Below are 13,973 nucleotides of genomic sequence, written 5' to 3'. Positions count from 1 at the left end.
TACCTGTATCACTCAGATCCAGCACTTGCATATGGTACTTGTATCATATTTCTGTTCTATGGGATGGTTCCCAGTTACAGTGAAAGTTTGCCTTTATAAATTTATCAAGGCTGTTCAGATTTAAGGATGTTCTTCTGTTAACCTGTAGCCCTTAGGATCACCTACAGTAAGGATGAAATCCCAGCCATGCTGAAGTCACTTACAGACTTCCTATTAGCTCTGCTGAAGCCCTATAGTATATATGGATGCTCTTCTATATTTTCATATAGAAGAGGTAAGCTGTCCCAGGTCAAGGGATTATCATCTTTGTACACATGTCACTGTGGAGACGATAGCTCCAAAACAATCCACTCAGGAATAGGGCTGAAAAATGCTGACAAATTACAAGAAAAGCAGAGGAAAGTGTGATTTACGAAGAAAGATTAAAAATCCAAATATTCATAGCTTGATGAGGCATCAAATACATCCATATGAAAGCCTTGTAGAAGCACAACATCTGAACTAAACAAAGACCATGGAGAGTGAGGAACTGTGTAGTTCCTTACCTGTGGTAGTGCCAATAGTATGTTTTCCACAACACTCAGTGATCAGATTCATTATTGGAGAGAAGGCCTAAAGTTGAGAGCTTTCAAATTGTAAGATCACTCAGAACAGGTTGGACACAATATACAGCTATATAAGCACAGGAACATACTAAAGGACTGAAGTATTTTCCATTTCCAATGTTAAAGTTATTATAAAATGGAGTTTCAAATAGAGGCAGTAAAACCAAGAGGCAGACTGCTCTTAAACATCTGTCTGGTATCTCTGTACTCCATACTTTGGCCAGTATGCACTAACAAGTAGATTTTCAGATTTCTAAAATAAAATAACCCATCAATTGCCAGGGAAGTGTATCATTTTATGCTAGCCAAAAACTTAGTACAAGAGGAAATAATATTTCAAAAATTAATTTAAACCTGAGCACAACTCACGAAATACTCAAATCAATTATAACCATTTGATTTGAACTCCATTACAGCCAACGTGAAGCCAGTGGCCATGTCCAAAATATGGTACTCAAATAAATGAGTGCAGTGCAGATCTTTGCGTAAAGTGACACGTAACATAGCTATTGAATCCTTCCCACTTCTCCCACACCTGGCTGGAAAGAACAGTTAAAAGCAAGCTGGAGCACAACCACTATTTTTAGGGCAGCCTTTAACCATTCCCTGATACATTTTTTTTTTCTAAAAGAATTCTCTTAATTATCAAGTCTGCAACCATTTCAACTGGGAATAAAAAGCGCGGTTTTGTTCAGGTAAATCACAACACATCTTCTTACCACATTACAGAATTGATTTTAAACATTTACTCTCCCTGTGCCACAGAAACCACTGGGCGTCACAGCCCCGTCACCTCAGCCCGACTGAGGGGCAGGGGCTGCCACTCCCCACCCGAACCAGGGCCGGTCTTGGGGATGCTGCCAGGACCATCCCACTCCACTACCCTCAGAGAGGCCCTTGAGAGCCCCAAGGGCAAGGCAGGATTTGAAGGGACGAGGCAAGGGCACACACAGGCAGTGAGAGAGCTCAGGGAGGGCATCGTTGGAGCCTGAATGGTGCCGTGGGTGGGGTCCAGGTGGGGCCATGAGGGGTGTTGAGGCTTGCAGCTGAGGGGCTGTGCCCAGCACAGAGCGTCAGCAAATAACATGCGAGAAACCGAAAAAAAGTGGCAAAGTCAAGGGCCACGGCTTTGCTCCTCTCACGCGTTCTTTCTCCCGACCTGAAGCTGACTCCTGGCCATGTAAAAGGGGTCCGGGCTCCAGCCCGAGGTGCCGCGCCAGGAGCGGCTCTGCCGCCCGGAGGTCCGCGCTCGAGTCCCGATGCAGAGCAGGGCAGGGCAGGGGTGTGTCAGAGTCGATACTCAGCCCTGGGCTCCAGGCGTGTGGAGCTCCAGCTGCCTTCCCTGGAAAGGAGCCGCTCCCCTCCCTATGTCTCCATTAGGAGCGGGCTGCATGGGCTGCTCTGCCCTCCACCAGCCCAGCCAGGCACCCTGCTCCTGTGTAAAACAGAGACAAAGACAGAGCCATCGGTTCTGTCCTCAGCAGACGCGCAGCCCTTACCTCAGCCCGTCCATGTCCGAGTGGGTGGCAGCATCAAGGGGAGGAGAGAGCATTTCTGCTGAAAGGCAAACTGCCAGTTAGTTTTGCTTTAACATTTCCCCAAATCCAGCTGCTTTCAGTAGAGTTGAAAAGTACTCACCAAATTTTTCCTTAAAATGTTCTTTATTTGCTATTTTGAAATAGGGACTGAAATGTGTTGCAATTGACGTCACCACAGGCACGTTTGTAGAAAAACTACAGAAGAAACAATCGAGGTGATAAGGAATTAAGGAAAACTAAGAGATAAAATACAGAGCAGATGGGAAAGGAGGCTATAATTTTATGTAGACTACCTCAGTGTCTCTTTTCCACTTCGGCAAATGGTGGAAGTTCAGTTATAGGTGGTTAGAAAAGCATCAGGGCAAACAAATATTTAACACCATGTCTTGGAAACACCCCAATCGTTATGCAACCATTACAGACAAAAAAAGGGATACCAAAAATTAGTAAAATAAAATACCAATATTCATATTGCAGTGAAAAAAGAAATTTCATTTTGTTTAATTCTGGAATTGTCTGTTGTACCCATCAGTTGGCGAGGGAAAGAAACTAAAATCTGTTTTGGGAAATTCAGAAATAGAAAAATGTTTTTTACATCTAAATACAGCTCTTGCATTTGTTGAAAGAAAAGTTACTTTGATATTTGTTGCTAAATAAAATCTTGGATCAAGTAAACAATTAAAAAAATTAGTTAAGGCAACAATAAACACAGGAAATATACATGAATAAAGTGTTCTAAAAGTCAGGCAACTCTTTTAAGACTATAAATATCACCTAAGCAAGGCCACTATAATTAGCAAAGGGTGAACAAAAGAAGACATCCAGAAATAGATGGGGAGGGGGGAGGTTGGGAGGGTGAAATGTCTTGGTTAACCTTATTCGAGTGTTCTTTCCATAGCATAGGAAATGGTTCCAGCTAGCTCATGAGTTCTGCTGGTATTAACTGATTTTTAAAAGGACATTTCCATGTTGTCTGTATGCCAAGAAATTCTTTTACTGGCGTGTTTGCTGAATACAGGAAACGTCGCCCTAACTAAGTGACACTGAAGGTGACGAAGAATCGTATCTTTATTCTGGTGTTTCAGTCAACACCATCTCTTTGTTTCAGCTGGAAACCTTTTGGTATTTATTGGGGAATACTTACTGCAGTCTCACAGTTTGTCCTGAGTAATGAGCAAACACAGTGGCTGGTGGTGCTGAGTCATAATCCCTCACCACTCAAGAAGCAGCTTGCTGCATCCCTTGGGCAGCAGCTGATTAGTCTAAGGGATGATCCAGCACTTCAGTGGAGGTAGAGACAGGGCAGTCTAGTCACACACTAATCTGCTTCATCTCTCTTCAAGGTATGGGCAGAAAAGGCTAACAATGCTGGGAATCTTCCTTGTCTCCATGCTGTAGCCAGAATTCCTCGTGCGAGGAAATAAATGTGTACCTATAACTGCTTACTATCCTAAACAGAGAGATGAACAAGTCAGTCTTTTATATAGTAATTTGCTGTGTAAGTCAGGCTGCGCTTATAGGCCCAGTCTTGTACTGAGTATCAGAAGAAAGCTTTACTGAAGCCAGTGAGAATTTGTCTGAATAAGAAGTGCAAGTGAAGGTCTTGAATAGTGAATTTCCATTTTCACTCACAGCATTTGACAGTTTCCTGTTTTCTTCTGTAAAGCTGCCTGTGTCAAGCATTTCAGTTTCATTTGCTACATGTTATTTCTATATGCCCTTTTTATTATCTATTTTCTCTTTTCCTTTCTCTTTCTCAGGAACAGTGCTAGTGCCACAGCCACTACATAGGCAGCAGTAACTGCAATTATTTGTGGCTCTGAGCTCCACTGACCACAGAGATCTTCAGCAGTCAGTGGTTTCAGTGACAAGCCCTCAAATTCCTTGTTCACCCTTTTCGAAAAAGGTGGAAATATTTGAGAAAAAGGTTCAGAGTGGGTGGGTCGGGCAGGCCAGCAGTCACAGCTTGATACTTCTGGAGCTCAGTGAAAATTGCAGTAAAACCACAAAGATATTAAATCCTAAGTATTAACTTTCCTTCATGTAACAGCAAAAACATGTGGAAAGAATAACAGGTGACAGTCATGCAAAGTTTCTGTTTCTGCTCCCATTTGTCTGTGCAACAGTTTTAGGGCAGTTAAAATTGTGGGAGAGGGTAGGGTTGTAATAGACAGGCTGCTTGCTGGGAGGCATGAGACTAAATTAGGTGGTAGTGCAAATCATCTAGCGTGCAAGTGGAAGCTAAAACTAATGTGTAGTTCATACCCAGGTCACCACAGTATAAAGTAGTTTCAGCTTCTTTTGTAAGGACTCCACAGTAACTGGTGTGCCTTATATCTACACATGGAGAAGAGCAGTAGATAGAAAGCCAGCTGCTCACAAACAAGTACTAATGGAGTATTGTTTGGCTTAGTACACATCATACGCATGAAAAACAATATCAGGCAATTTTCTGCATTTGAGGCTGAGACCTAGAATCTCCTAACACTATTTTGAATATTGGCCATATTGCTAAGATTCTACACAGACTTTCTAGTTTTTGAGCAATCCAAAATTGCTCTAAGGAGTAGCACTGCCTTTCTGCTGCAAGACTTTGAAAACAATGGTCCTTGTTTATAATATAGCAAATAAACAACAAGAATATTAACAACAGCAGCAACAGTAATAACAACTTTAAGCAGAAATAAACACACGGCAATTACTTTACATTGCTTTGGACCCATCATTCACAAGATGGGTTCTTGTTCAGCAAGTGTGGTCAAGGACAATGCTGTCTCCTGACTAGGAATGAACTTTCAGAAAGAGAGTTCCCAGTAGGAAGGTTTAGACCTCAAAACGAGTGTTTACGTGACTAGCTCATTTGGTAACATTGAACAGCATTTATTTTTAATTTGCATGCCTCTCCTTTAAGTAATACCCTTCTCCTCTTGACTTCAGTGGGAGCTCCACATGTTTTGCCTTTGATTCCGCTGCATGCTGACAACTCTAATTAGTGTTAACAGGAGTTTCAGTGGTGTTTCTCATTCTCCCTCTTTCTCTGTAGAAGAGTTTACAGATTGGGAGCTGGAGCTATATCAAACTGATACATGGTACCTATCAGGAATGTATCTTCCTGTCTTCTCTGTCCGTGGCAAAATGGAACTCAAACTTTTTTTTCAGGCTACATAACAATGATGGCATAACTGTGAGAAAAATGACGTTGATCATTTTAACGAACTCCCCTCAGTTGTGAAAAGGCTGCTTAGTATTGGTTTTGATTTTTAACAGTAAAAATTTCAGCTAGTTAACACAGTCTTTCTCTGTAAGTTGCTATCATAGTAACTTGGTGCAATAAATGAGTTAGAATAGCTCAGTTCTCTAGGGCTAGAACCTGCAGCTCATACTGAACCTCAGCCTGTTCTGCCCTGTAGAAACTGCTTTGAATTTCAGAGATATTTTGTATAGGGAAGAAATACTGTTCCATTTTGAGATTTTAATCTCAGACTTTTATGCACATATGTACAGACAGACACGATGAACAGGAGCCCCCTTTCTTCTTCTTCCTAAGAACTATTGCATTTGGCTTTCTGTGCTCACATAACTCTCCTTCCAATATTTCAAAAGACACAGAATTTCCCAGCATGATGATAAAGTTTTCCTGTGTTCCAATAATAAAAGTTGAATGTACCAGTAATTTCCAGTTCCTCTGTGGTCGGGCAGCCTGTGAAGACTAAATCAGAAGTATCCAACCTGCAGTATCAGTGTGGGAGTCGGAAACAGATGTTCACCGGACAATACAATTTGTTGTCACTGTCGATACTATATGGCACTTTTCCCAACAAAAATTGTCTGTAGCTGAAAAGGAATGTAGGGAATGATTCATGCTCCAAATTATTATTTGTTAAATTACTGTTAATGTTAAATGCTCTTTGTTTTGTTTTGTTTTGTTTTGTTTAAAATGTCTGAATCAAGGAGGCACAAGCACTCAAAATACAATTAACTGGGGTTGTAGCATCTGTATACTATGTGAACCAATTAATTTAAGGCTTTTTTCCTCAAGACAAGACATTATATTAAAACCAAGAGTCAAATTCTCCTCTTTAGAATCAGGGTACCTTAACTTTTAATTTTATAAAATATTTGCTCAGTAGCTATTTACACAAAAAGCACATGACAAGAAGTAAATGAAACAAATAATTTTGTGCATATCTGAGTGTGTATCTATGAAAATTAAAAATTATTATCTTCATATAACAGTATTTTTATACATATAATAACATCCTAAAGTAGTTTATGCCTTGGAAATTCTAGTATGCCATTTGGGCATTCAAAACTGATCAAACACTCAAAAGTCCTCTATTAGCATATAATAGTAACATATGATGCCTAGCCTTGATTTCCAAATTTCATGAATATTACGAAAGCAGAAGCACTAGATCATACTTACTGTAAAAGGCAATGGATTGGGTTAGGTGCTTTTTAAATTAAATATTAGTTTTTTCAGGGATACATCAAATATATGGGAAAAAAGAGGATGTATAAAGCCAAATGATATCCAGCCTAAATACAAATTAATATATTCAGTAGAAGTGTCAAAGAGAGCTAAAGATCTGAATGCCAGAAACCTTGGATATAGCACCTATATTTACATGAAAAAGTAACACTAGGTATTTTCGAAAATGAAGACACTGGGGGTTTGAATGGGAGTTCACTGAATCCAGGGACAAAACTCACATGCAGCCGCTGACTGTTGTATCTCTAGCAGGCTTTCCTTAGAGATATTAAAAAGAGGAAAAGGTGTGTTTAATCACAAGGCCTGAACAAGAGCAAATGATTCTAGCACTGTAAAATCAAACAGTTGTCTTATTTTTACAAATGCATGTGGTAACAGTTCACACTAATGTTTTTGTAATACTGATTTTGCATTTACTGTGTTTACGAGTCAGCATGTGACGAGACAGAATGAAATAGCTGATGAGGTAACATTTAGCACACATGTAAGCAATGTGCTGAATTTTTGTAAGTGTGTCTGTATATGTGTGTTTTCATATACATTCTTGGGTCAAACTGAGTTTTTCATCAACTAGGTGTGGGCAAGTGCCAAAGTGATTTAGGATTAGAATGGGATCTAGGCTGATCTAGCTACGGTTGTATTTCTCATTTCATCATCGTGCCAGGAATACTGTGACAGTTGTGAGTTTTCTTTAATTTATGAAATAGACAAAATTAAATGCCCATACCAGACATACTGTTTGGTTACAGGGAGTGAAAGAGAAACACTGGGTTAGGCCTTATTCTTTTGTCTGCACCCAGCAGAGTCTTGAATGTACAAAACAGCTGGGAAACTTCCTATGTAGCACACAGCTTGAAAAATGAACTCAAGATTTTTTTTTTAAATCAGTCTGATTAGGCTTATTTCAAGTGACTGTTATTCTAGTTCTGGAGTATATCTCTTTGTAAAATATGAATCAGTACAGAAGTGTGTTTTCTGGGTGCATTACATCATTTTTAATAGTAACTCTACTCCCATTTTTGCCGTCATGATAGTTGAATTCCAATAAATATTTTAGACTTTGAAGACTTGTCATTGCAATACCAGAGCCAGCACATGCTCATACAAAGTTTTAGTACTATTTATAATTTCAAAAATTAGTGGATTAAAACAGACCCATTTGCAAAATTGATTAATCTGCCATTTTCAATCATGCTGCTTTTTATGTGTTAATTTTTATCTACTGAATGGCATTTTGCTTTCTCTCTTCCTCAGTTTAATTACCTTTTTTGAAAAAGAGAGGCTTCAGAAGAGGCAAATTTTGATGTTCAGGTTGCAGGAAAGATTTCCAAAGAGATGAGAGAAAAAGAGATTACTGAAATTAGCAGGAGTGTGTCCCGCCCGCCAGCGAGCGGAGTGAGCAGCATTCGAAGGAGAGGAAACCCTTGGCCACCTTATAGTGTGGCTGTGTACACCAGAGTTAGTTAGAGTGCTCTGAATCTCATCTTTTGATCTCGGGCGATATTTTTCTCTGTTATGTCACAGAGGTCACCTGGCTCATGTGTGACAAACTGCCTGCATAAGTCACAGTGCCAGTGGCAGAGATTTGTAACCATGTCCCTGGTCCATTGCCTTTGAATTATTTCGCAGGCCCTCTGCTTTACATTTACACTCTGTCGGAAGATGAACAGGGGAAGGGAGTAAAATCAAGGGCAGGGTCTCATCCTGAAGGACAAGGGGAAACAGGTGGAAGGTTAATGGCCCTGGAGCGTATCCACAAGCCTCTCAGGCTTGATATATGGGCCTCAGGCCTAAAACGGGCATTGGCTTTCAAAGATATATTATTTCATTTGAGGAGAGACATTCTGGAGTTCCTGCATTTGTCTGCTGATAGATGATCCTCTGTCCACAATTGGTTATGGCGTGTGAGTTTTCCTTGGGCCTGCTCCCGTACATAAAAATTTTGCTGAGCTCTCCAACCTTTCGCATGCCTGTGAGAATGGGACGTGTGCGGGCCTTTTGGCAGGCGGCTGGATTTTTGTTGCTGCTATTTTCGTAGTTCCTTTTGAAGCACCAGGCAAGTGGGGGATGAAAGGCACTTCTATTCATTCATACACGGCTGGGAAGGGGCAGCTTCGCAGGCATGAAAATGGGGCACAAGAAGATGTGAGGGACCCATTATGCAGACGTGTGTCTGCAGCCCAGGAGGAAGTCACTCCTTCTGACCCCATGTTTTATACTGGCACACACCCGCAGAAAGATAAAAACGGGGAAATGATTTGCATAATTTTTATGACCTCTCTTCTTTTATTATATTACAGTTCTGTTAGGGTTTTGGCATGTGCTCCAGCTCTTGGGCAAAAAAACTAAGTAGTAACTCTATATCTTAAAATTACATTTACTGAGGCCCTCTCCAGAATATTTACCTCAGGCACCATGGCAAAATGAGACATTGCTGCCCATGTCCTAGCAAAGGCCCAGAGGACCCAGAGCCGGTTCTGCTGAGTGCAACAGGACCATGCTGCAGGCCGGGCAAAGCCCTGGCAGGACCCAGCCCTGTTCCGTCTGTTGTGCCCAGCTGGAAGAGGCACTTACACATGTATGGAGGAGCCTGGTGTGGTAAAGGCCTTGGTTCACAGAGGGAGCAAGTCCTGAATTCCTATGGTGTCTTCTGTCATTGCATAACTGTTGTAAATTGCAGGAAAATCTGTTTAAAAACCAAAGAGTTTAACAAAAAATCCCAAACCCCTTAACATATATTATGGTTTAGCATAGCCTGCATAACAGATTGCTGTTATCTTGATTTTTACCTGATTGTAGTTACTGTTATAGGACTGTGTCTCTAAGACCTATTACTCCATATCAGCATGATTTAAGGAATGTAGGGTGTATATTTTCACTACATAAACTATATTCATTTTGCTTGAAAGAATTCACATTAATTATGCTTAAATATCTCCTAGTTCTACCTTTTTTATTTTTCCTGTGCTGCTAAAAAAGCAAAGTAAGTGCAGTATATATGTCATAAGTTTCAATGCAGTTTGTTTGCTTTGGTTTTGCTGCAGTAAAATTTGTACTTAGTTAAGTTGTAAAATATTCTTACGGTGTTGTTTGAGTAATTAAGATCTGCTTTTGCTATCACTGAAGTCAATTGTTAAACTCTCAGCACTCCATTGTGAGCAAGATCGGGTGCATTCTGCATTTCAGTCACTTTCTGGCTGGTGCAATGCAATTACTCTTTCTTCATTTAGTGTTCTGCAGAGTTTTAGTTAGACAAGCGAGCTAAAAACTTGAGAGATATTTAACATCTCCTGCAGCAGTAGGAAGGAAATCTGAGGACTTGTTAAAAGGAAAGATTTAGGAGCAGAAATTCTACAGAGAGAACTGAACAGAGTGTTAGCAGGCAGGAGGATCTGCTTTTCCACTTGTTGCTTTGATAACTGATAAAAGGCTGTCATGAACTGCAGGCTACCAGCTGGGAGCAGATAGAGTAATCCCAGCAGAGGGCTGGCCCCAAACTACACAGGCATTCTTTTAAATCTTCGAGACCGTAGGAAAGTTGTTTTTCCCCTACCATTGTCATCATTATTCATGATGATGTTTTCCATCCCAGTTTAAAATGTTGGTCTAGAAAATCTACTTTACAATACTTTTCTGGTTGAAATATAAGCAAATATCACGTAGACAGATATTTCAGCTATTTCACTCAACTACCTAAAGATTCCCAAAATAAATTCCAGAGAACTGGATCTGCCGTCACATACCACTGCTGTAAGAAATCTCTGTCATTTGATTGTAAAGGTATATTGTGCCCAACGTGCAGATAATCATAGGAACAATTTGGAACCTATGTCTTCCTTGTAATCAACACGCTTGATAAATGAAATCTAGAGGATGTGTTACTTGAAAGAGAATGGCAAGAGAATGTCATTTGTTAGAAAATGAGCCCAAGTGACCCCTGCACGGCACCAGTGCAGGCAAACACAACAACAGACAGAGCCCAGCAAAACCCTGTACATGGAGCTGTACTGATATGCATTGTGCCACCAAGGTCATGTTACCAACATGCTTAGACACAGGCAGGACTGGGCCAATAGCATGTGTTAGCATGTGTACAGATGCCTGACAAGCCATGGTGTTTCAACCTGCATTATTGAAGAGAAAGAACAAAAAATACTTGAAGCCCCGATTGTCATTCTATACTGTTCATTTTAATGATATATGTAGGGGTCTAGCTTACTTTGTATTCTTATGTGTAATTACCCATATAAAAAACACCACTCATTAGTGTTCTGTTCCACTGACTTAATTATACCCCTTAATTAAATCTTGACTAACTGGGGGTCACTGCAGTGTCAGTGGGATTTGTCACTGTTTGTCAGCAGGTGTCTGGTCACATCTATTTCTGGTTTCCCTGTTGCTGTATGCTGTTTAAGAGCACAGTCTTTTCTAAATGCAAAGGACAATTATGTATTACCTTGCTGTGTTTTGTTCCTTAAAGAAACATCAGTGAATCTGTTCTGTAATACTAGCACTCTCCCAGTCTCCATGTACAGGAGGTGGGGAATGTAGCAAATATAAACCTTTTCAAAACACAGCTCATTACTTCACTTATGCTCCTTTTCAAAGGCTTAGTCTTCCTACACTTAAAAGACATGGTCTTATTAATTTATCAAATAATCTTATGTTCAACAGGCATAAAACTATCTTGCAAATATCAATCCAGGGATACTTCCCCTTTTCCTTATCTCCTAAACATGAAATGAATTTGAAACATGACCAGCAAGAATGAGCTAAATCAATATTACATGCATAACAAATACTACATGGCATGTGCTGCTATTGCTGTGCTGCTCTGAGTCAGAGGACCGAAGCTCCCGACTCACTGTTCCCTGAATAATTCAGCTGGAATTCTGCATGTGCAATAAGTGTATAATAGTGCCATTTCTGTCTATTTCAAATTTGCATGTTTTGGGTTTGTTATTTTAGAAAGTTACTTAGGGGAAATATAATTCCCCTGTTTACGCATATAATAGGCACCTAATGTTCATCTGAATAATTGATTAGTCAAGTCAGGCTTTCATAATTAGCTATCGGCTTTCCAGTGTAAGCCCACAAAACACTTGTCAATCTACAGACATTTTTAATTTATTAATATATATATTATCAAAAGAACTGCAGTAGTTACCTAGAAAGCATTTATTATTTATTCTGTCGAGGCTGAGGAAGCATTTAGATTCTAGACATGTATTTTGAATCTATTGTAACTTTCCCAGAAGATTATTTTTTTGTTCTGAAAGTTTTCATAAATGTTCTCTGCCTGTAAGCACTTGCTTACAGTGGAAATTGGAAAGAGGGTTTTCAAAAAAAAAAATCCATTCCTAGGTTACACAGAAGCTAGTGACATATTTCACTAACTGTAAAACAATGTATATTTCTTATTTTTACTCAGATACCTAACAATGATCTAAATAAACGCCACTAGTAGACATCCTTAATGCAGCCACAGACTCTGTGACCAGACAGATGTATCTGTTGATAGCTCAAGTGTGACAGTTATATTGCAATTATGAGTTGTGCAGCTATATGGTAAATTGAAGAATTATAAGATAAATTGTATTTATCATGAACTTCATGATGGCACTTGAACTCTACCACTATTCCACTTTTGCTTCTGCATATTCCTGACCAACTTTCAAGTGGTTGGTTTTACAAGAAAAAGACATCCTCCTTACTCTAGAAGTGTATTTTGAGCCCAGTGGTATGAAGTTTATAAACCAGAACATTTGATTGTGAAATCCAGAGTGATTGTTCAGTTCTTACTAAAGATTGAACATCCCATAAAACAATAGGACTAGAAATCTTTTGATTTATTTTATTGAGAAACAAACTTTATGTTTCCATTGGGAGGCAGCATTTACTTCTAGCACTTCTTGAGTGTGAGACACTGAACTTTTAAAAGATATCATTATTATTATTTATAGAAATGGTATTTTAGTTCTATATATGCTATGTTTACTTTCCCTGGCCCCTGTTCAGAAGAATAACCTTCATTTTAGTGAAAATATATAAGCATCAGCTTCCCATCAGTGAGATCAGGACAAGTGTTTTTCTGAATCAAAGTCCTTCTAATGCCTGTACTGTTTGAAGTGTATTAAGTTCTGTGCTTTGTAAGTTGAAAGATACAAATACAATATCAGAATTCTAAATCCCTTTTAGATCTAAAACACTTCTATTGCAGAATAGCTTTTCAGTTTGTTTGGAAAGAACATAATGGAAAAACCACAACATAGTGGTAGGAAAAAAGTATGCCCATTTTGGTGGTGTGATTTATTTAATTGTGGTTCACCACTTCAAATTATGTGGTTTCACAGAATTCACAGAAGTCCTTGAGCAATACTACAGCATCTTGTGTACCACAAGTATTATGTATATACTCTCAGTTTCTACTGGAAGGTAGAAACAATATTAGAATCCTTCTCTTTAAGAAGTTTGGTAACATACCTCCCATTGAAAAATGCAAATATATTTCTAAAGGTGTCATTATAAAGTCCCTCCTCCACAATGTATATATCTTGTACTAGTGTAAAATTCTGTTATCTATTTTATATCCGCTGCAAAATAATCAAAAATCAAATGCTACATTGCAAAGAACACGGTATCTATGTAGGATTCAGAGCCATGTTTGCAACTGTTGTTTTAGTTTTCTCTATAACATTTGTACAGTGTTAACATTTCAATCAGTGTTATATAAGGATTTTCTGTTGGGATATTTTTAAGCATAGTTTTTTCTACCTGGAAAGCATTTATAATTTAGGCTGGTATGCTAATTAGGGATTTGAGCTGTGTGAGCATGGAAACGTCTGCATTCTCACTATTAACGTGCAAAGTTCTCAGCAGTTCCCGAGTCTGTTACCCCGAGTTCAGAAACATTTCCCGGTGGTATTGTATGGCTAGCTCGGTTCTTCCATTTAGATTTTGAAAGAGCATTGTTTTCACGAAGTCTTTTACAACTGGAAATAGATGCGTCTGCTAAACAGATTCATATTTGCATCATTAGACAGGTGATCTGATCACAAGGCGGAAGAGAGATCATATACATAAACAATGAATTAAAGCCCTGAATAGGATTGCTAAGGCTGTTTTTCTAGGTTACAGCTAAATGAGGGGCCATTATGTGGGCTTTCAGATAGACTCACAAAGCTCTTATCTGTATAAACTTGATAGATCTGCCATTATTCTTAGTGACTAACAGAAGTTATATCATTAAGTTTCATTAAAAATGCATTAATCCGGTTTTAGTAACCTTTTCCTAATTCATTGATTCAATTATACAATGAACAATAAAAATGTTTGGTA

General features: G+C 39.1%; 1 protein-coding gene and 1 long non-coding RNA gene across 6 annotated transcripts in view; one reads left to right on the top strand and one right to left on the bottom strand.

Annotated features, from left to right (window-relative positions):
- Nucleotides 1-13,973, top strand: part of NR5A2 (nuclear receptor subfamily 5 group A member 2) — an 88,150-nt gene that overhangs the window by 24,310 nt on the left and 49,867 nt on the right. The gene's annotated exons all lie outside the window — the stretch shown is intronic.
- LOC116790846 lies at nucleotides 4,887-8,262 on the bottom strand. The gene is made up of 4 exons (XR_004358513.1): nucleotides 7,899-8,262; nucleotides 6,857-6,893; nucleotides 5,811-5,977; nucleotides 4,887-5,180 (listed from the first exon to the last, which is right to left on the bottom strand). It is a non-coding gene; the product is annotated as an uncharacterized LOC116790846 (long non-coding RNA).

The sequence above is a fragment of the Chiroxiphia lanceolata genome, chromosome 9 (genome assembly GCF_009829145.1).
Source record: "Chiroxiphia lanceolata isolate bChiLan1 chromosome 9, bChiLan1.pri, whole genome shotgun sequence".
In the NCBI taxonomy this organism is placed as follows: Eukaryota; Metazoa; Chordata; class Aves; order Passeriformes; family Pipridae; genus Chiroxiphia; species Chiroxiphia lanceolata.
This window is presented reverse-complemented; position numbering and strand designations above follow the sequence as displayed.